We start from the raw sequence: 23,951 nt of genomic DNA on the forward strand, positions 1-23,951 counted from the left end.
CAAAATGTACTTCATAGATGGAATTGGTTTTAATTTATTTAAAAAGAGAAAAAAAAAAACCAAGCAATCAAACAAAAACCTACTTCACCTTGTAAATTTCAGCCTCCTCCCCGACGATCTAACCACCTGATGCAACACTATTATTATGACTTGGCAAGTAGGTTCTCTCTTAAAATTAGACATCTGTGATTAAATAGTTAAATCATTCCCTTAAAAATGTATATATTCAGAGCTCCCAGAAAGCTGGTCATTTTTTTCTTACAGCTACCAAGAGTTTTTTTAAAGGCACTTTCCTTGGCGGCCAATTTTTGACCTGTCCAGTCAAGTTCTAAGTGTAGCCTTTCTTCCAGTTGATGATCACTTTTCTAATAGAAATCTTTTCCAAGTGATAGCCAAAGCCTTTTAAATGCCTACAAAGGTAGGAGTCGAAAACGCATACTCAGAGCAAAGTCGTGTGGTCATTTACATTCTAGAATAATCTTAAAAGTCACACGTAATAATTGGCCACCGTGGTCATGTGCTAATAGAAGAATGCCTTCTCGAGGACACCAGGCTTTTGTGCTGCTTTGGGGCCTTTGTTCTGACTTTCGCCTCCCTCTGCAGTGTTCTCACCCCAGGTTTGTGACAACGTTCTCCTCCTCCTCCTTCAGGAAGCTGCTCAAATGTCACACCCACTGCGAGGCTTTCCCTGACTACCTATGAAAATAGCATTCCTCTTTACTGTGGCATTCCTCTGTGAAATGATCATACCTATCAATTGAGTTTCTTTTTTGCCTTTGCCTACGCCCACCTTAAATCTTTGACTTCAGGCACTGTCACATCCCCAGTGCCCGGCATAAAGTATGGAAAAGGCACTCAGTAGGCATTTCTGAGGTGAATGAATGAGTGAATGAATGAATCAATGGAGAGGACACTTACCTGCTCTGGCTTATGGGAGGAAGGCTTGAAACTGACATGGTGGTGACCTGCTGCCTTGGATACTTTGTGGCATATTTTTTCTGCAGTTTCCTTTGGTGTTTCAGACATTTTGTAGAAATAACTGTATCATCCTCAATTTATAGTCGGGAAATAACGGGGTTTTTTTGTTGGTTTTTTTTTTTTGTTTGGTTTTTTACTGCCATGTATTTTATGTATGTGCATCATGGCTAGATTAGCCAAGTTCAAGTGGCATAAAGCAAACAAAAAGTGCTCCAAGGCCACAATAAAATGGTGGGTTGGGTTTTTTTCTTGTTTGTTTGCTCAGTTCTTTGTTTTTCATATATAACATTTTATTGCAAAAACATGCCAAATAACCAACTGTAGATTTTTCTCACCATCATGTACACTCCAGAAAGGCAGGGATTTTCATCTGTTTTGTTTGGTTTGCTGGATCTCTAGCAGCTGAAAGAGTATCTGGCACTTTCCTTCCATATCACTCAATCAGTATACACGGAGGAAATAAATCTAGAGGTTGTTTAAAACTCTATACGTGGGATTATTGTCAGAATGTCAATAAAGAAGATATGAAATTGAGATACAGTGATATCATTTCCACATACGTCTCCAGGATTGATGTTTTTCCTCTTTCCTTCCACAGAGCCCCTCCCCCAGAAGGCTGCGGATCATCTAGCTGCCGGAAGGTGTAGGTACCCTCAATGGCTCAGTAGCCAGTGTAGATCCTGTCTTTTGTAATCAGTAGCTACATCTGGCTACTGGGTCTCTGATGGCATCTTTAAGCCTCTGTTACAGTGTCCTGAGTGAGGTTACTGCGAAGACCTTAATAATTAAAGCTTTACCTTGATTTACATTCACGTACACACACATAGCTGGAGTGTGGGAACCATCAAGGTGTATGAATGATGAGGTATATTTGATTTCAGTACCACAAGAAGGAAGAATCCATAGACCACAAGAAGGAGGAATCTTAGATTGTTTTTCTTTTCTTTTTTCCGCCTCTCTTCCCCATGTGGGAGGTATCATCTGGTCACAAAACCATCTACCTACCTACCTACCTATCTACCTATATATCTCATCTATCCATCCATCCATCCATCCTTTTCATCTCTTGACCTTTAAATGGCATTCCAAATGTGATTAAATAAGGAAGTGTGATGGTATGACAGCTTAAGGAAATTTCACTTGTAGACTTACGGTAGGTAAGTCCCAGCAGCACATTCTGACCTGTCTTTCCAGTGTGCTAGACACAATAAATACCAGCAACTTTGCAGCAGGTTGTTGTCTTGAAATCCTGTGTAGGGGAGGACTTGCAAGCCCAACATCCAGGTCTGCGGCGTGAACCTGGCATACAATGTAGATTTCTGTGTTTCTTGGGCAACAGCTACATTGTCTGCTGGGTTTCAGGCTACCTGGAAACACGTTCTCCATGGTTGTGTCCTCAGGGCTTCACCTGTATGGGTTTGGGATAATTGTTTTCGAAGAAGTGTAAACCAGTGGGCTTCAACATTGGACAGAGTACAGAGAATGGTCCTCATGACAGCTGATCACCTTAGCAAAGAATGATTTTGTTCTGATTTTACCCAATATGCTCTTACACACCAGCCTAGGAAACCCAGTGCACCAGACGAAAGGTGTAATGTCATCCTTCCTTCCTACTCTCTGCCTCAACTCTCAAAGATTGATCACTTACATGTTGTTACTAATTAGTATTTGGTTTCTGTTGTAATTACCGTCACAAGGCCTAGCACCTGTATGGGCCCAATCACACTGCCCTGCTACCTCACTGTCCCTCATTTTGGCCTCTCGCCCACATGCAAGAACCTGGTTTAGTTTAGTTTTTTTTTTTTTTTTTTTTAAGATTTATTTGCGTGAGAGGAGAGAAAGAGAGTGTGAGTGGGGAGGGAGGTGGCGAGGGGCAGAGGGAGAGGGAGAAGCAGACTCCCCACTGAGCAGAGAGCCCGACACGGGACTTGATCCCAGCGAGCTAAAGGCAGACAGCCAACCGACTGAGCCACCCAGGCGCCCCAGAAGAGCAGCTATCTTATGGAATGACAGAGAACTTGTAAAGATCAGTCACCAGTTTGCAAGAGAAAGGGAAGAAGAGAATGGAAATAGCTTCTGGAAAACTATGTTTATGTTATGTTTTGTTTGTCTGCTCCTGGTAAATAAATGTAATTGTCTAAACATAAAAAAAGACCCAGCAATTAAAACCATTACATTCTCCATAAGAAAGGAATATAAAATTTCAAGGAGAAGTTATAAACCCTTGGGTATATGAATTTGAAGATTTTTAGTAAGAGATGATGTATTTTTAATTAATATGAATTAACAGATTTAAAATGGAAAGTGAATTATGGGGAAAGGTCTGTATGTAATAGTTGACTATAGTTGATAATAATGGAGTTTTGTCACCCTATGCTGAATTCAGTAAAAATAAAGCTAATGACTTGGAGCTTTCAAAAGATTGTGCTTTTTTTCTGTGCATGTGTGTCTTTCGGCTTCTTATCCAACCATCAGTTGTATTCTCTAATTCTGCACCGAAACCACTGGACCCTGTGTCCTGGGAGAGAAAGCCCCTGGTCCTTGAGGTATTTGACATCCTTGGAAGAGTGATAAAGGTCTCTAGGCAGCATGGTTATATTTAATACCTCCTAATTATCAAAAGCACAGTTTCTTTCTCCCACCTCCATTCCCATACTTGTGATGCTCTTTGAGCCCCTTTGTCATTAAAAAAAGACTGTTGACCATGGGGCCAGCTGTGAAGAACTCCTGACTTGGTCAGGTTTTCATTTCATGGACCAGTATTGAATTGATCCCCAAAGCAAGATTCAAGGTAGAAATGACGGGGAGGGGAGCGGCGTTGTTTTCTCACTTTTTCTCGATCTTCTCAACCCCCCCGCCCCCGAAAAGGGATGAACATTGGTGTGTTGGCTCTTCCTAAAAGAGACACAGCAAACTGGCTGTAGTGTTGTGTTTTTTTTTTAAGCTTTCCATTTTGAAACAATTTCAGACTTAAGTTACAAAAAGTAATACAAAGACAGTGCTTTATATGGGAGTTGAAAATGGGGCAGCCCTTTTGGAAAGGTTTGGCAGTGCCTCAAAACGTTAAACAGAGTTGCCATATGACCGGGCAGTTCTGCGCCTATGTATACACCCGAAAGAATTGAAAACAGATACTGGAAGAAATTCATGTTCACAGCAGCACTATTCCTATTTAATTTTTAAAAGATTTATTTATTTTAGAGAGCATGCATGCATGTGTGGGGGAAGGGGTAAAGGGAGAGAATCTCAAGCAGACTCCCTGCCGAGCGTGGACCCCCCCCCCCCGATGGGGGGCTGGATTTCACAGCCCATGAGATCATGACCTGAGCTAACACCAAGTGTCAGACACTTAACGAGTCACCCAGGTGCCCCTACTCTTCATATACTCTTCATACACTCTTCTTTATAATGGCCAAAAGGTAGAACCCAAGTGCCCATCAACAGATGAATGGATTAAAAAGGGGGATATGTCCATACAATGGAATATTATTCAGCCATAAAAGGGATAAAGTACCAGTAGATGCTCCAACACTGGATGAACCTTGAATACATTACACTAAGTTCAAGAAGCCAGACACCCGGGGTGCCTGGGTGGCTCGTTGAGCGTCTGCCTTCGGCTCAGGTCATGATCCCGGGGCCCAGGGATCGAGCCCTGCTTCGGGCTCCCTGCTCAGCGGAGAGTCTGCTTCTCCCTCTCCCACTCCCCCTGCTGGTGTACCCTCTCTCGCTGTGTCTCTCTCTGTCAAATAAATAAATAAAATCTTAAAAAAAAGAAGCCAGACACCCAGGCCCCATGCTGTATGATTCCATTTGTTCTAAAATGTTCAGAATAGGCAAGTCTAGAGAGACAGTAGACGGATGGTTGCCAGGGGCTGGCTGAAGGAGGGAGTGGGGAACGACTGCTAATGGGTATAGGGTTTCTCTTTGGGGTGATGTAAATGTTCTGGAATTAATGTTCTAGCGATGGTTGCACAACTTTGTGAGTACACGAAAGACCACCGAATTGTACACCTAGGGTGAATTTTATGGTATGTGAATTATATCCTAAAACTATAAAAGTCTTACATACTCCTTTTTTAGATTTTATTTATTTATTTGAGAGAGAGAAAGTGTGAGCCAGGGGAGGGGAGAGGCAGAGGGAGAGGGAGAAGCAGACTCCCTGCTGAGTGCGGAGCCAGATGCGGGGCTGGATTCTAGGACCCTCAGATCATGACCTGAGCTGAAGTCAAACACAACCGAAGTCAAAAGCTTAACCTACTCAGCCACCCAGGCACCCCTCACATATTCTTTATCATTTCCCAAAGTGTTAATACTTTATGTACCTACAGTTATAAAAATCAGTAAATTAACGTCAATATGGTACTGTAATCTAGGCACCTGATTCACATTTCGCCACTTGTCTCACTGTTGTCCTATTTCAGGTTCAAGATGCATTTAAGATCCCATTTTAGTTGCCATCCCTCTAGTCTCCTTTAACCCGGAAGAGTTCTCAGCCTGCCTCTTGACCAGTACAAGCCAGCTACTTTGTAGAATGCCCTTCAATATTTTTTTAAATTTTCTCTTAAGATTTTATTTATTTATTTATTTGGGTGGGAGGAGCAGAGGGAGACGGACAAGCGGACTCTGCCCTGAGCTCAGAGCCTGACATGGGGCTCAATCCCAGGACCCTGAGATCATGACCTGAGCTGAAATCAAGAGTCAGACGCTTAACCGACTGAGCTGCCCAGGCGCCCTGAATGCCCTTCAATTTGTATTTCTCTGATGGTTCCTTCTGCTTTAAATTCGGGTTACACATTTGGCAGGAATACCTACCACACAAATGACAATTTGCTTTTCTTAGTGATCATTAGGAAGCACATTATGTCAGTTTGTCCCACTACTGGTGTTAACTTTGACCATTTGGTTAAGTTGGTGTCTGGTCCTGGCTACTTATTTTATTTTGCTTTATATATATATATATATATTTTTTTTTTTTAAACTTTTTTTTGAGAGAGAGAGAGGGAGAACAAGTGCATGAGCAGGGGGAGGGGCAGAGGGAGAGGAGAAGGGAGAGAAGCAGACTCCCTGCCCAGCGCGGAGCCTGTCATGGGGCTTGATGTCAGGACCCGGAGATCATGACCCGAGCCAAAATCAAGAGTCGGAAGCCTAACTGACTGAGCCACCCAGGCGCCTCCACATTGTTGCTTCCAACGCTGCATAGTACTCTATGGAGTGCAACTGCCGCATTTCAGCTATGCCATTTCCAAAGATGGACCCCGAAAGTGAATCAATACCTTGTCACCACAAATAACATTGCAGTAAACATTCTACTACCTGTCTCCTGGATCTGTGTAGGAAATTCCTTGGAATATATAGTGAAGGCTGGAGTTGCTGGGTCATAAGACACACACACACACACACACACACACACACACACACACACACACACACCCATACCCCTCAGAATGGCCTGGAATATATAGTGAAGGCTGGAGTTGCTGGGTCATAAGACACACACACACACACACACACACACACACACACACACACACACACCCATACCCCTCAGAATGGCCTGGAATATATAGTGAAGGCTGGAGTTGCTGGGTCATAAGACACACACACACACACACACACACACACACACACACACACACCCATACCCCTCAGAATGGCCTGGAATATATAGTGAAGGCTGGAGTTGCTGGGTCATAAGACACACACACACACACACACACACACACACACACACACACACACACACACACACCCATACCCCTCAGAATGGCCTGGAATATATAGTGAAGGCTGGAGTTGCTGGGTCATAAGACACACACACACACACACACACACACACACACACACACACACACACACACACACACACACACACCCATACCCCTCAGAATGGCCTGGTAAGTCTAGGCTTCCAACATCATTGAATGAGACTTCTTATGCACATTCCTGCCCATAATTAATACAATGAAGCCGTTTTTGCCAGTCTAAAAGATGTACAGTGATACCGTACTGTTTTTTTATACTTTTTTTTTAAAGATTTTATTTATTTATTTGACAGAGAGAGACACAGCGAGAGAGGGAACACAAGCAGGGGGAGTGGGAGAGGGAGAAGCAAGCTTTCTGCCGAACAGAGAGCCCAACTCAGGGCTTGATCCCAGGACCCTGGGATCAGGGCCTGAGCCGAAGGCAGACGCTTAACGACTGAGCCCCCCAGGCGCTCTGATACTGTACTGTTTTAATTTGCATTTCTCTGGTTACTAATGGTCATGGACATCTTTTCATATGCATTTGAGCTTTGGGAGTTTTCTGTAAGGGTCCTATCTTCTTCCATTTTTTAACTTAAAGTTCTGAAATACAGTACGCACGTTGGAGCAAACACATGAAATAAATGAACAACTCACTGAATAGATTTGTGTAACCACTACTCAGGTCAAGAAATAGAATATTGCCAGGACTTCAAAAACCCTATCTCTATGTGTCTGTCCCAGCCACTATCCCTTTTCCTCCCAAAGGTAACTCCTATCCCAAGTTCTAAAATTAGAGCTTAGCCTCGCTTGTGAATGAAGTTTCCATAAATGGAGTTACATAGCACATCATCTTTTGGTTTTGACTTATTTTGCTCAAAAAATTGAGCATGTTGTATGTAGGTGTAGTTTGTTCATTTTCATTGCTGCATCTTAATCCACATTAGTAAGCATTTGGAAGTATGCAGTTGTGTACTTTTTGTGAGTATTCTTGCTATGTATGTTCTTTCATTTATAGCCTGATGGCACAGATGCACTCATTCTGTTGGAATAGAAATGTTAGATCATAGGGTATGGGTAAGTCAGCTTTAGTAGGTAATGCCAGTGTTACCTGGTGATTGTTACCCTTTATACTTCCATCAACCATGTATGGGAATTCCTGTTGCTCTACATCCTCACCAACACAGTATTACAAGTCTTCTTCATTTTAACCACTCTGCTAGGTATATAATGGTATCTTTTGGTGCATTTATTTTGATGGCTAATGAAGTTCAACACCTTCTTGTACGTTTATTGGCCATTTACATATCCACTTTGGTGACGTGCCTGTTCAAATCTCTTGCTCGTTTTTATTTTTAAACTTCTTTTTAAAGATTTAATTTATTTGTCAGAAAGAGAGAGAGAGAAAGAGAGAGAGAGACAGAGCACAAGCAGGGGGAATGGCAGGCAGAGGGAGAAGCAGATTCTCTGTTGAGCAGGGAGCCTGATGCGGAACTTGATCCCAGGACCCTGGGATCATGACCTGAGCTGAAGGCAGATGCTTAACCTACTGAGCCACCCAGGCATCCTTCTTACTCATTTTTATATTGGGTTGGGTTTCTTGTTGACCTTCAAGGAATTCTTCATATATCCTGGATGTAAGCCTTTTGTTATTTTACTACAGATATCATTTACTCTAATGTCCCTTTTGTTTTCTCAGTGGTTTCAATGATCAGAAATAGTTAATCCAATCTATCAATGTATTCTTTCCTAACTAACAGTGCTATTTTTTTGTGTGGCCTGTTAAAATCTTTCCCTAGTCCAAAAGTTGCATTGTTTTGCCCTTCACGTTTAAATCTCCAATTCTTCTGGAATTGAATTTTGTAAATTGGGTGCGATTGACATCAAATTTCAGCTTTTAATATAGGGATATGCAATTTACCAAACATTGTTGAAGAGATTTTTCCCACTGCCCTGCAGCACCACTTTTGTTGTAAATCAAATGTACTTATATGTGTGTGTCTAGATACCTATTCCATTTTATTGATCTATTTGAGTATTCTTGTGCCAATACCACATTATCTCTTTTTTCTATTTTTTTAAGATTTTATTTATTTATTTGACACATTATCCCTATTACTACAGCTATATAAGTTTTCGTAGCCACTAGATTTGTTGTTCTTTGATATTGCTTGGGGGCATTTTAGGCACTTCGCATCTGTTTTATAAATTTCAGAATCCACTGTCAGTTTTGACCAAAAAGTTAGGACTTTAATTGGAATCATAGTTAATCAGTTTGGGAGAATTGACTTTTACACTTTATTAGTCTTTTGGTACATGAAGACTGGGATCTCTCCATTGGTTTAGGTCTTCCTTAAAGTTCCATCGTTTTCTGTGTGTGTGTAGACCTCTGAACATACCATACATCAGATTCATTCCTAGGTATCTGATCTTTTGTGATGCTACTATAAATGCTCTCTCTTAAAATTTCACTTTGTAATGGATTGTTGCTGGTATATAAAAATGCAGTGATTTTTTTTCCTTCATATACAGCAACTTGGCTAAACTTATTTGTTAATTCTAAGATTAACTTGATTCTTTTGGACTTTTCTATGTATACAAATATATTTGTGAATAAGTTTTCTTTCTTTCTAATCTATATCTATCTATCTATCTATCTATCTATCTATCTATCTATCTATCTATCTATCATCTATCTATCCACTGTACTGGCTAGGTCATGTAGTATGGTGTTGAACAGAAGAATAGATAGAGGGCATTCTTGTCTTATTCTCATTCTCAAAAGGAAAGCTTTCAACATTTCACCAATAAGTATAATGTTTACTCTAGCTTCTCTGTAGAGTGGATACCTTTTAAGGCAGTTTACCTCTCATTGGAGGTTGTCGAGTTTTTATCATGAGTAGATAGTGAATTTTGGGAAGTGATTTTTCTGCATCTATTGAGACTATCATCTAATTTTGTCTCCTTTGTTTAGTTACTGTGAATTAAAATGATGTTTTTAAAAATCACCTTCTATGAGGCATAATTTACCTATATTAAAATGAAACCACTTTAAGTATGTAGTGTGAAGAGTTTTGATAAATGTGGATACCCATCAACAATCATTACAGTCAAGATATAAAGCATTCTATTATTTTTTTAAAGACTTTATTTATTTATTTGACAGAGACAGAGACAGCAAGAGCAGGAACACAAGCAGGGGGAGTGGAAGAGGGAGAAGCAGGCTTTCTGCTGAGCAGGGAGCCCGATGTAGGACTCGATGTGGGACTCGATCCCAGGACTGTGGGATCATGACCTGAGCCGAAGGCAGCCGCTTAACGACTGAGCCACCCAGGCGCCCTAAAGCATTCTATTATCCCCCAAATTTCCCTTTTAAGTCAGTTCTCACCCTTGCCACACACAAAAGGCACACACTGATTTGCTTTCTATCACTGGAGATTGAGTTGCCTTTAGTAGAGTTTTATGTAAATGGAATTATGCGATATGTAGTCTTGTGAGTTAATAAGCGTCTTACATTTGGCATAATGTTTTTGAGATTCATCCACATTGCATGTACCAGTAATTTGTTCCTTCTTACTGCTGAGTGTATGGATCTAACACAATTTGCTTATCTGTTTAATGGATAATTGAATTCTTACCAGTTTTTGATTATTATGAATAAAGCTTTTATGAAAAATATTCAATCTCAGTATGGACTTATATTGCCTTTTAAGGTGCATGTTTCTAATGACTAAAGATGTTGATTTTCTTTTCATGTGTTTATCTGCCATTCATGTATCTTTCTTGGTTAAATGTTTCTTTATCTTTTGCTCATTTAAAAAAAATTTTTTTATTGTTATGTTAATCATCATACATCATTAGTTTTTGAGGTAGTGTTCCATGGTTCATTGTTTGTGCATAACACCCAGTGCTCCACGGAGAATGTGCCCTCTTTAATACCCATCACCAGGCTAACCCATCCCCCCACCCCCCTCCCCTCTAGAACCCTCAGTTTGTTTTTCAGAGTCCATTGTCTCTCATAGTTCGTCTCCCCCTCCGACATACTCCCCTTCATTCTTCCCCTCCTGCTATCTTCTTCTTTTTCTTTTTTCTTAACATATGTTGCATTATTTGTTTCAGAAGTACAGATCTGTGATTCAACAGTCTTGCACAATTTACAGCGCTCACCATAGCACATACCCTACCCATTGTCTATCACCCAGCCACCCCCTCCCTCCCACCCCCCACCACTCCAGCAACCCTCAGTTTGTTTCCTGAGATTAAGAATTCCTCTTATCAGTGAGGTCATATGATACATGTCTTTCTCTGATTAACTTATTTCACTCAGCATAACACCCTCCAGTTCCATCCACGTCGTTGCAAATGGCAAATTTCATTCCTTTTGATGGCTGCATAATATTCCATTGTGTATATATACCACTTCTTCTTTATCCATTCATCTGTCGATGGACATCTTGGCTCTTTCCACAGTTTGGCTCTTGTGGACATTGCTGCTATAAACATCGGGGTGCACGTACCCCTGCGGATCCCTACATTTGTATCTTTGTGGTAAATACCCAGTAGTGCAATTGCTGGATCGTAGGGTAGCTCTATTTTCAACTGTTTGAGGAACCTCCATACTGTTTTCCAGAGGGGTCGCACCAGCTTGCATTCCCACCAACAGTGTAGGAGGGTTCCCCTTTCTACGCATCCCCGCCAACATCTGTCGTTTCCTGACTTGTTAATTTTAGCCATTCTGACTGGTGTGAGGTGGTATCTTGTTGAGGTTTTGATTTGGATTTCCCTGATGCCGAGCGATGTTGAGCACTTTCTCATGTGTCTGTTGGCCATTTGGATGTCTTCTTTGGAAAAATGTCTGTTCATGTCGTCTGCCCACTTCTTGATTGGATTATTTGTTCCTTGGGTGTTGAGTTTGATAAGTTCTTTATAGATTTTGGATACTAGCCCTTTATCTGATATGTCATTTGCAAATATTTTCTCCCATTCTGTCAGTTGTCTTTTGGTTTTGTGGACTGTTTCTTTTGCTGTGCAAAAGCTTTTTATCTTGATGAAGTCCCAATAGTTCATTTTTGCCCTTGCTTCCCTTGCCTTTGGCGATGTTTCTAGGAAGAAGTTGCTGCGGCTGAGGTCGAAGAGGTCGCTGCCTGTGTTCTCCCTTAGGATGTTGATGGACTTCTGTCTCACGTTTAGGTCTTTCAACCATTTGGAGTCTATTTTTGTGTGTGGTGTAAGGAAATGGTCAAGTTTCATTCTTCTGCATGTGGCTGTCCAATTTTCCCAACACCAATGTTGAAGAGACTGTCTTTCTTCCATTGGACATTCTTTCCTGCTTTGTCAAAGATGAGTTGACCATAGAGTTGAGGGTCCATTTCTGGGCTCTCTCATCTGTTCCATTGATCGATGTGTCTGTTTTTGTGCCAGTACCATACTGTCTTGATGATGACAGCTTTGTAATAGAGCTGGAAGTCCGGAATTGTGATGCCGCCAGCTTTGCTTTTCTTTTTCAAGATTCCTCTGGCTATTCGGGGTCTCTTCTGATTCCATACAAATTTTAGGATTATTGGTTCCATTTCTTTGCAAAAAGTGGATGGTATTTTGATGGGGATTGCATTGAATGTGTAGATTGCTCTAGGTAGCATTGACATCTTCACAGTGTTTGTTCTTCCAATCCATGAGCATGGAACGTTTTTCCATTTCTTTGTGTCTTCCTCAATTCCTTTCACGAGTATTTTATAGTTTTCTGAGTACAGATCCTTTGCCTCTTTGGTTAGATTTATTCCTAGGTATCTTATGGTTTTGGGTGCAATTGTAAATGGGATCGACTCCTTGATTTGTCTCTCTTCTGTCTTGTTGTTGGTGTATAGGGATGCCACTGATTTCTGTGCATTGATTTTATATCCTGCTACTTGACTGAACTCCTGTATGAGTTCTAGCAGTTTTGGGGTGGAGTCTTTTGGGTTTTCCACATAAAGTATCATATCATCTGCAAAGAGTGAGAGTTTGACTTCCTCTTTGCCGATTTGGATGCCTTTGATTTCTTTTTGTTGTCTGACTGCTGTGGCTAGGATTTCTAATACTATGTTGAATAGCAGTGGTGAGAGTGGACATCCCTGCCGCGTTCCTGACCTTAGGGGAAAAGCTCTCAGCTTTTCCCCATTGAGAATGATATTCGCTGTAGGTTTTTCATAGGTGGCTTTTATGATATTGAGGTAGGTACCCTCTATCCCTATACTATGAAGAGTTTTGATCAAGAAAGGAGGCTGCACTTTGTCAAAGGCTTTTTCTGCATCTATTGAGAGGACCATATGATTCTTGTTCTTTCTTTTGTTAATGTATTGTATCACGTTGATTAATTTGCGGATGTTGAACCAGCCTTGCAGCCCAGGGATAAATCCCACTTGGTCATGGTGAATAATCCTTTTAATGTACTGTTGGATCCTATTGGCTAGTATTTTGGTGAGAATTTTTGCATCCATGTTCATCAAGGATATTGGTCTGTAATTCTCCTTTTTGATGGGGTCTTTGTCTGGTTTTGGGGTCAAGGTAATGGTGGCCTCATAAAATGAGTTTGGAAGTTTTCCTTCCATTTCTATTTTTTGGAACAGTTTCAGGAGAATAGGTATTAATTCTTCTTTAAATGTCTGATAGAATTCCCCTGGGAATTCTATTCTGGCCCTGGGCTTTTGTTTGTTGGGAGATTTTTGATGACTGCTTCAATTTCCTTAGTGGTTATTGGTCTGTTCAGGTTTTCAATTTCTTCCTGGTTCACTTTTGGTAGTTGATACATCTCTAGGAATGCACCCATTTCTTCCAGGTTATCTAATTTGCTGGCATAGAGTTGCTCATAATATGTTCTTATAATTGTTTGTTTTTCTTTGGTGTTGGTTGTTGTGATCTCTCCTCTTTCATTCATGATTTTGTTGATTTGGGTCATTTCTCTTTTCTTTTGGATCAGTCTGGCCAGGGGTTTATCAGTCTTGTTAATTCTTTCAAAGAACCAGCTCCTAGTTTCGTTGATCTGTTCTGCTGTTCTTTTGGTTTCTGTTTCATTGATTTCTGCTCTGATCTTTATTATTTCTCTTCTCCTGCTGGGTTTAGGCTTTATTTGCTGTTCTTTCTCCAGCTCCTTTAGGTGTAGGGTTAGGTTGTGTATTTGAGACCTTTCTTGTTTCTTGAGAAAGGCTTGTATTGCTCTATACTTTCCTCTCAGGACTGCCTTTGCTGCATCCCAAAGATTTTGAACCGTTCTGTTTTCATTTTCATTGGTGTCCATGAATTTTTTTAATTCTTCTTTAATTTTCTGGTTGACCCATTCATTCTTTTGTAGGATGCTCTTTAGCCTCCATGTATTTGAGTTCTTTCCGACTTTCCTCTTATGATTGAGTTCTAGTTTCAAAGCATTGTGGTCTGAAAATATGCAGGGAATGATCCCAATCTTTTGGTACCGGTTGAGACCTGATTTGTGACCTAGGATGTGATCAATTCTGGAGAATGTTCCATGGGCACTAGAGAAGAATGTGTATTCCGTTGCTTTGGGATGGAATGTTCTGAATATGTCTGTGAAGTCCATTTGGTCCAGTGTGTCATTTAAAGTCTTCATTTCCTTGTTGATCTTTTGCTTAGATGATCTGTCCATTTCAGTCAGGGGGATGTTAAAGTCCCCCACTATCATTGTATTGTTGTCAATGTATTTCTTCGCTTTTGTTATTAATTGCCTTATAAAATTGGCTGCTCCCATGTTAGGGGCATAGATATTTACAATTGTTAGATCTTCTTCTTGGATAGACCCTTTAAGTAGGATATAGTGTCCTTCTTCATCTCTTATTACAGTCTTTGTTTTAAAATCTGGTTTGTCTGATATAAGGATTGCCACCCCAGCTTTCTTTTGGTGTCCATTAGCATGGTAAATTGTTTTCCACCCCCTCACTTTCAATCTGGGGGTGTCTTTGGGTCTAAAATGAGTCTCTTGCAGGCAGCATATTGATGGGTCTTGTTTTTTCATCTAATCTGATAGCCTGTGTCTTTTGATTGGGGCATTTAGCCCATTTACATTCAGGGTAACTATTGAAAGGTAGGAATTTAGTACCATTGTATTGCCTGTAGGTGACTGTTAACTGTATATTGTCTGTGTTCCTTTCTGATCTATGCTGCTTTTAGGCTCTCTCTTTGCTTAGAGGACCCCTTTCAATATTTCTTGGAGGGCTGGTTTCGTGTTTGCAAATTCCTTTAGTTTTTGTTTGTCCTGGAAGCTTTTTATCTCTCCTTCAATTTTCAATGAGAGTCTAGCTGGATATAGTATTCTTGGCTGCATATTTTTCTCGTTTAGTGCTGTGAAGATCTCATGCCAGTCCTTTCTGGCCTGCCAGGTCTCTGTGGCTAGGTCTGTTGCCAGTCTAATGTTTCTACCATTGTAGATTACATATCTCTTCTCCCGAGCTGCTTTCAGGATTTTCTCTTTGTCTCTGAGACTCGTAAGTTTTACTATTAGATGTCGGGGTGTTGACCTATTTTTATTGATTTTGAGAGGGGTTCTCTGTGCCTCCTGGATTTTGATGCCTGTTTCCTTCCTCACAGGAGGGAAGTTCTCTGCTATTATTTGCTCCAGTATACCTTCTGCCCCCCTCTCTCTTTCTTCTTCTTCTGGGATCCCAATTATTCTAATGTTGTTTCGTCTTATCGTATCGCTTATCTCTCGAATTCTGCCCTCGTGATCCAGTAGTTGTTTATCTCTCTTTTTCTCAGCCTCTTTATTTTCCATCATTTGGTCTTCTATATCGCTGATTCTCTCTTCTGCCTCATTTATCCTAGCAGTTAGTGCCCCCATTTTTGATTGCACCTCATCAATAGCCTTTTTGATTTCGACTTGGTTAGATTTTAGTTCTTTTATTTCTCCAGGAAGGGTTTCTCTAATAACTTCCACGCTTTTTTCAAGCCCAGCTAGTATCTTTAAAGTCATGATTCTGAACTCTAGGTCTGACATCGTACTAATGTCCGCATTTAATAGGTCCCTGGCTAACGGTACTACCTCTTGTTCTTTTTGCTGAGGTGATTTTTTTCGTCTTGTCATTTTGTCCAGAGGAGAACAGATGAATGAGAGACCAAAATGCTAACAGATTAACAACGTCCCCAGCAAATATACTCTATACAAATCAGAAAAGAGCTGAAACCAGGGGAAAAGAAAGGGAAAGACAGAAAAAAGAGAAAAAAAAAACAGAAAAAGAAAAAGATAAAAACAAAAACAGAACAATACAAAAAAACCAGAATATGATCAGATATGGTCAGGCTAGTCCATAGATCAGTGCCGCACACTAGATTTTGGGCGTATTTTGGTCTGTTAGAAAAAAGTGCCTCCTAAAATTTTAAAGGAAGAAAGACATATATGTACAAAATAAGGGTTGATACAATGAAGGGATGGAAGATGACTGTAAAGATAAAAAGTATAAAAGATTTTATAAAAGGAATTGATAAGATAAGAAGTTGTTTGAAAAAAGAAAGAAGATTTAAAAAAAAAAAAAGAAAAAAAGGGAGAGAATGTGATCAGGCAGGAGACTAGAACAAAGCCATACACTAGTGATTTAGGGTATATTTTGATCTGTTAGAAGAAACTATCTTAAAATTTTAAAGAGAGAACAACTTATATATATATGCCAAAAAAAGGGTAACTGCTATGAAGGGATAAAATATGACTCTAAAAATGAAAAATAAAAAATGTTTTTTTAAAAAAGGGATTGATAAGATGTTGTTTGAAAAAGGGAAAAAGAAAAATTAAAAAAAACAGTTAAAAAAATAACTTTGAAAAACTAATGAATCATAGTAAAAAAAAGCCATGAATTCTATGTGCAGTTTTCCCCTATCGCTGGAGATCTCCTGTTCTCCTCGATCGGTAAAGTTGGTCTTGGCTTGCTGGCTGTTCGTGCTGATCTTCTGGGGGAGGGCCCTGTTGCCATGGTTCCCAAAAGTCTTTGCCGGAGGCGGGATTGCCCCGCCCTTGTCGGTCCGGGCTAAGCAAGCTGCTAGGGTTTGCTCTCAGGAGCTTTTGTTCCCTGCAATCTCTCGGTACAGCTTTGGAGGACCAGGGTGAAAATGGTGGCCTCCCAATCTCCACCTGAAGGAGCCGAGAACTTGGGGCCCCGCTCCTCAGTGCGCCCCCAGAGAAAAGCAGTCACTCCCTTGTCCCCGGTCTCCGGCCGCACTCCGTGCTCACCCGGCCTGTGACAGAGCATTTCTATCTCTGGCACCCGACCCCGTGTGGAGTCTCCAAACTCAGCAAATCCCCGCGGTGCGCTCCCGCGCCGCTCCTCCCGGGGGAGGAAGGGGAGTCTCCCTGGATCTGCCGCTTGTTGGGTCCCTGCTGGAGGCGCAGTGGCCCGACTGGGCCGCGGATCACGGTTTATGGCCCACCCCGAGCTGAGAGCCCACGCCTCGGCTCCGTCTCTGCAGCCGGCTTCCCCGCTCCGATACCTGGGAGCTCTGGCGCACTCAGGCACCCCCGGTCTTTCTGTGACCCCGAGGGTCCTGAGACCACACTGTCCCGCGAGGGTTCCACCCCCCGCTTAGCCACTGGAGCGACGTCCCTCCGCGGAGCCGACTTCTCAAAGTTCCGATTTTGTGCTCCGCGGCTCTATCACTTGCCAGAAGCGGCCGACGGAGGCCCCTCCCCCGCCGTCTATCCTGCCGAATATCGCCTCGGATTCACTTCTCTGCACGTCCTACCTTCCAGTAAGTGGTCGCTTCTCTGTTCAGAGAGTTGTTGCTACTCTCTTCTTCGATCTCCTGTTGAGTTCGTAGGTGTTCAGAATGGTTTGATCCCTATTCAGCTGAATTCCTGAGACCAGACGAAATCCAGGTCTCCTACTCCTCCGCCATCTTCCTCCGCCCCACCTCTTTTGCTCATTTTTAATTGGATTATTTGTCTTCTCCTTATTGGTTCTTAAGAGCTCTTTATATATTCTGGATATAGATTGTTTTATTAGATATCTGTTTTGCTAATACTTTCTCCCAGTCTGTTGCATGCCCTTTCTTTTTCTTAAGAGTATTGTTCAAACATGGGGTGCCTGGGTAGCAGAGTTGGTTAAGCATCCAACTCTTGGTTTCAGCTCAGATCATGATCTCAGGGTCATGAGATCGAGCGCCACGTGGGGCTCTGCAGTCAACAAAGAGTCTGCTGGAGATTCTCTGTCTCCTTCTCCCTCTGCTCCTCTCCCCACTCATTCTCTCTCTCTCTCTCTCAAATAAATAAATAAATAAATCTTAAAAAAAAAGACACCGTGGTATTGACATGGAGATAGATATATCTATCGTCAGAAGAGAATAGAAAGTGTAGAAATAGACCCACCCATATATGGTTCATTGATCTTTTACAAGGAGGACAGGATCCTTAATTAAGGATAGAAAAGCCTAAATTATCAGTTTTTCCAATTCTACATTTTTAATATATAGAAATACTTGATTTTTTTATATTAACCGTGTATCCTGTGACATTGCTAAACTTACATATTTGTCGTAGTCTGTTTGAGCTGCTATGCCAGGATACCATGGACTGGGTGATTTATAAACAACAGAAACTTCTGTCTTACAGTTCTAGAGGCTGGGAAATCCACGTAAAAGACACTGGCAGATTTGGTGTCTGGTGAGGGTCTGCTTCCTTGCTTGCTGTGTCTTCACATGGTAGAAGGGGATGAGAGAGCTTCCTAGAATCTTTTTTTATCAGGGCCCTAATCCATTCATAAGCACTCCAACCACATGACCTAATCACCTCCCAGAAGCCCTACCTCCTAATACCATCACGTTGGGGGTTAAGATTTCAGTTTTGAATTTGGGGGGGTGGGACACAAACATTCGGTCCACTGTAGTATTCTCATAGCTTTTTGTAGATACCTCAGGATTTTTTTTTTTTTTACAAACTTGGTCATGTTATCAACACATGAATAGTTTTATTTATTTGTGTTATTTTATTTTCTATTATATATATCTATATATAATTTCTTTCTTATTACCCTGAATAAGACTTCAAATACAATGTTGAATAGAAGTTGTGAGAACCAGAAATACTTTTTTTCTTCATGTAAGAAGATGATCATAATGGCATAGGTTTTTTTTTAATTAAAAAAAAATTTTTTATTATTATGTTCAATTAGCCAGCATATAGAACATCATTAGTTTTTGATGTAGTGTTCAATGATTCATTAGTCACGTATAACACCCAGTGCACATCACAACCCGTGCCTTCCTTAATACCCATCACTCGGTTACCCCATCCCCTACCCCCTCCCTTCTGTAACCCTCAGTTTGGCATAGGTTTTTTTAGTCAATAAGGCAAATTACTCTGTTCTTTTTGAAAGATTTATTTATTTATTATTTATTTGAGAGAGAGCATGCATGTGTGAGGGGGGTGGGGGGTAGGGGGAGGGAGGAGGGACAGAGGGTGAGAGAGAAGGGAGAAGCAGACTCCCCACTGAACATAGAGCCTAATGCTGGGCCCCATGTAGGGCTCCATCCATGTGGGGCTCCATGCAGGGCTCACTCCCAGGACCCTGAGATCAGGACCTGAGCTGAAACCGAGTAGGCCGCTGAATTGACTGAGCCACCTAGGGACCCCTGACTTGCTAATACTTTGTTGACAAGATATGTAGCTATGTTCATGAAGGATGTCTGTAGTTTTCTTCTCATAATTTTTTTCTGATTGGTATCATGATTCTGCTGGCCACATAAAATGAGTCGGGAAGTATTCCTTCCTCCATTAATTTCTGAAAGAGTTTGTATCAGATTGGTAATATTTCTTCTTTTAAATATTTGGTAAAATTCACTAGTGTAATAATCTGAGCCTGGAGTTTTCCTTATGGGAAGATTTTTTTTTTAAGATTTTATTATTTATTTATTTATTTGAGAGAGAGAGAGAGTGCATGAGCAGGGGGAGGGACAGAGGGAGAGGGAGAAGCAGGCTTCCCACCGAGCAGGGAGCCCGATGCGGGGCTCGATCCCAGGACCCCCGGATCATGACCTGAGCCGAAGGCAGATGCTTAACGACTGAGCCACCCAGGCGCCCCTCCCTTTTTTCTTGATGAATGAATTCAACACTTTTTTCAGTAACTGATAGAATAAGAATACAGAAAATCTGGGAGGATATAGAAAACTTGAAAAACATAGTCAAGCAACTTAATCTAACTGACATTTATAGAACATTCCACTCACAACGTAATACACACTCTAAGTTCACATGGAACATTCACCAATATAGATCATATTCTGGGCTATAAAACATGTTTCTATATATTTTAAATTAACATTCATCTAAGTAATCCAGAGCTGAAAAAAGAAATTAGAAAATATTTTTAGTTGAATGAAAATGAAAATATAGCATATCAAAGTTTGTGGAATAGCTTTAAATATTTACATTGATATTGGATAAGATAAATAATCCAAAGTCAATTACTGAAAATTCTACCTAAGAAGCTAGAAAAAGAGCAAAATAAACCCATAGTAAGTAGAAGGAAAGAAATAAAATAAGAATAGAAATCAATGCAATAGAAGATGTACAAACAATAGAAAAATTAAGCCAAAACCTGGCTTTCGAAAAGATCAGTAAAATTGAAAAACCTCCCGCTAGACTGATCAAGCAAAAAAGAGAAGCCACAAATTATATGAGAAATATAAGGGGATATCACTACAGATCCCATAGATCTTAAGATCTTACTACTGAGCAGGATGCATCCCTAAACTTCTCTTTTTGAGGTTGATTTAGCTCCTAATGACCTTTATTTTCTATACAAATGTTAGAGTAAATCTATTGTGTTTCTTAAAAAAATCCACCTTGGATTTTGATTGGATTGAATTTATAAATTAATTTAGATTGAATTGAGACCTTTAGAATATTGTCTTACTATCAAAGAAAATGAATTTTTCCCCCTTTTACACTGATCATCTTTTATAGTCATTAGTAAATTTTTAAGTTTTCTCCAAAGAAGTCATATATTCTTGGATTAAATGGTTGCTCAGTAAATTCTTTTTTATTTTATCAATGATATTATTTGTTTCTGAGGTAGAGGAACACATTGTACTTTGTAAGCTGTTTTTTTATCTGGCACTTTTGCTCAACTTATTTATTAGATTTACTAGCTTATATTCTGTTGACCTTTCTAGGGAGATGAACTTATCTGAAAATAATGACAATCTCATATATTTCCTTCTAATACTCAGCCTCATACTTCTTTTTCTTTTCTTGTGCCTCTGGCTAACATTTCCAGTACCATATTAATTAGCGGCCCTTTCAGTGGGCATCTTTATTGTATTCCAGATCATAAGAGGAATGCTTTTAAATTTTCTATAATAAATATAATGTTGGAGGTAAGTTTTATTAAGTAAGGAAAATCACTTCTAGACTGCTGAGTTTTTTGTTATAAATATTGAACTATATCAAGTTATTTCTCTACATGCATTGAGATCATAAGTGACTTCTCTTAGTCTGTTGTAAACAATCCTTTAATTCTTAGTGTAAACATGATCTGTTTTTGTTGTATTGTTGTTCCATTTTTATATTAATTGGCTAATATTATCTTTCAGAATTTTTTAAAAGATTTTATTTATTTTATTTGAGAGAGGGAGAGTGAGAGGAAAAAGCAGACTCCCTGCTGAGTGGAGAGCCTGATGCAGGACTTGATCCCAGGACCCTGAGATCATGACCTGAGCCAAAGGCAGATGCTTAACCGACTGAGCCACCCAGGTGCCCCTCCTTTTGGAATTTTGAATGTATATTCAGAAATGAAAGGGGCCTAAATTTTTCTTGTATATATATTATACTTCAATATGAAGCTTACATAATTTTTTTTTTTTTTAAATCCAGGGATCTGAGTGAAGAATATAGGAGAAAGTGACCTCTGAGCTCTTTGAGATTCTACAAAATATATGATTTCTCATCAACCCTGGAAACAGGTAATCTTCTGCTAAGGTAACATCATAACCTGCCTCATTCCTTATTCATTTGACTTCCTTAACCAGGTTTCAGTTTAAGGGTCCAGTGTTGAACTACTGTTTCAATGTGCTTATTTAAAGTTACTCAGTGGGATTCCACAAGTGAATAATAATAAATCCATGTAGTTATTAAAAAAAATCAGGTAGATCTAAATGCACTAATATGACAGAGCACCCAAGAACTATTACTAAGTGAGAGGGGCAGGGTGTAGGCTTATGTATGTAATACGGTCTCATTCATTATTTGTATATACGCGTGGAAATTATCTGGAAACATAACCCAACAAAGTGTTAAAGTGGAGTGGGCCCAAAAGGGAGGATGATTTGCTTTTCATATTGTACCCTCCTGTCATATTTGATTTTTTTTTCGTCCTGTGGTTATATTACATTTATATACATGACATGAAAAATAAACTCCCCAGATAAAATTGACAATGTAGAGCTCAGATTTTTCCACCTATCAGTCTCCTAATATTTGAGGATTTTTGTTGGTAGGAAAGAGAGTCATGATGCTGCATTAGAGAAATATCCAGAGTTGAGTGCTGCATTCATTAGGGCAGGTTTACATGAATGAAATCTGTGATCAGGTCCAGCACTGAAAATCAGTCAGAATCCCACAGCGACAATACCCATCCCAGGGTTGCAAATTGCAGCTTTACACTGAGCACCCTTTCCATGGCGATGTGGGTGGTCAGCGGTTAGCTGGGCTGCTTTGTTCACACCCATTGCCCCTACAAAGAAATTCTGATTTGAAAGTGCCTGAATGATGATGGATTACTTACCAAATTTACATAAAGAGGACAGCACACACAAATACTTCATTACCCCTTGGCTTGGCATTTATTTTGTTAGGCTACTTTCATTTAGTTTGCATTTGGTTTCATTGAAGTAATGTCAAAAATTTTAGCAGATTGTAATCCCAGTAAAAGCAACCTTTTTATTACATTCAGTGTAGGAAAAGCACAAAAGAAGAAAATAAAAATCCAACCAGTAAGGGATGTAGGAAAGACCTTAGGGTTCGAAGCCAAGAAAGAATTCTTGAGATGTCTTTGGTGCAAAAAGGTGGTTTTATTAAAGCAAGGGGGCAGGACCCGTGGGCAGAAGGAGCGGCACTGGGGTTGTGAGGAGTGGCCCATTATGTACTTTCAAGTTGGGAGGGGGTTAGAGATAGCTTAAGTCTCTAAGGAATTTTGGAAGCAAGGTTTCCAGGACCTTGAGGGGGCTAATCTTATTTTTGGGAAAGGGTCATTTGTTACTGTTTAATAAAACCTGAGTCATGAGACCCTTTAGATGTATATCGGTGGGTCATATGCTTGGGGAATGATTGCCAACATGTATCTTGGGGGGTAGAGATAAGGGAACTTTCCAAAGGAATTTTTATATGTTAAAGTAGACTTACAGGATCTTGGGGGTTGGGCTAAGATTACCTGTTGCCCTTAGCAAAGTATTAACATCGAGGCAGTTGATGTTAATGTCACTCTGGAGGAATGTCACTCTGCCTGTTTCAAGGACTGGTCAATGGGCTATAGGTAGTAAGGAATTTTAATAATTTGTCTTCTGCTTTTGTTTCCCACATCATAAGTACAGTTTGACATATATTTTTCCCTTCTCTTTAGCTCTCTTTAGCTATGAATATATATTTTCATTTTTTACATATTGATTTTTGTCCAGATTTGCCTACAATCTATCACATCTTTTTTTTTTTTAGATTTTATTTATTTATTTATTTGAGAAAGAGAGAGAGAGAGAGCTCAAGCCCACGAGCAGGGAGGAGGGGCAGAGGGAGAGGGAGAAGCAGACCCCCTGCTGAGCAGGGAGCCCAACGTGGGGCTCCATCCCAGGACCCTGGGACCATGACCTGAGCCAAAGGCAGACACTTAACCAACTGAGCCCCCCAGGTACCCCTACAATCTAGCATATCTTTTACATAACATTCAACATTCTTCTAAAACATGATTTTCAGCTATCTAATATGATTAGCCTAGAATTTATTTAACCAGTCTCCTATTATTAGACATTATATAGTAACAATGTTTAGTACTATAAGTTACTTTATACAAAGGGACTTCTACATACCACTGATTTATCTTTTTTTAGGATTCTTAAAAGTATAAGTGAATTCAAAGGATATAAATATTTTTTATCTTTTAATACAAATTGATCTCTGGGAATATTATACCGATTAACAGTCTTACAAGCCCTATAAGTTGTCACTGTGACTTTTTTTTTTTTTACATCTTTTATCAACTTGGCAGGTAGAAATAG

General features: G+C 40.1%; 1 long non-coding RNA gene across 2 annotated transcripts in view; it reads left to right on the plus strand.

The window, feature by feature from the left end:
• LOC114216824 (uncharacterized) overlaps positions 1 to 23,951 on the plus strand; it is a 65,294-nt gene that overhangs the window by 21,852 nt on the left and 19,491 nt on the right. For both annotated transcript variants that reach the window (XR_003610842.2, XR_015769521.1), the window contains exon 3: positions 21,559 to 21,647. This is a non-coding gene — a long non-coding RNA (uncharacterized LOC114216824). The remainder of the gene's footprint in view (positions 1 to 21,558; positions 21,648 to 23,951) is intronic.

This window comes from Eumetopias jubatus, unplaced genomic scaffold, assembly GCF_037043125.1.
Source record: "Eumetopias jubatus isolate StellerSeaLion01/CBP00866 unplaced genomic scaffold, mEumJub1_p1.0 scaffold_11, whole genome shotgun sequence".
Taxonomy (NCBI): domain Eukaryota; kingdom Metazoa; phylum Chordata; class Mammalia; order Carnivora; family Otariidae; genus Eumetopias; species Eumetopias jubatus.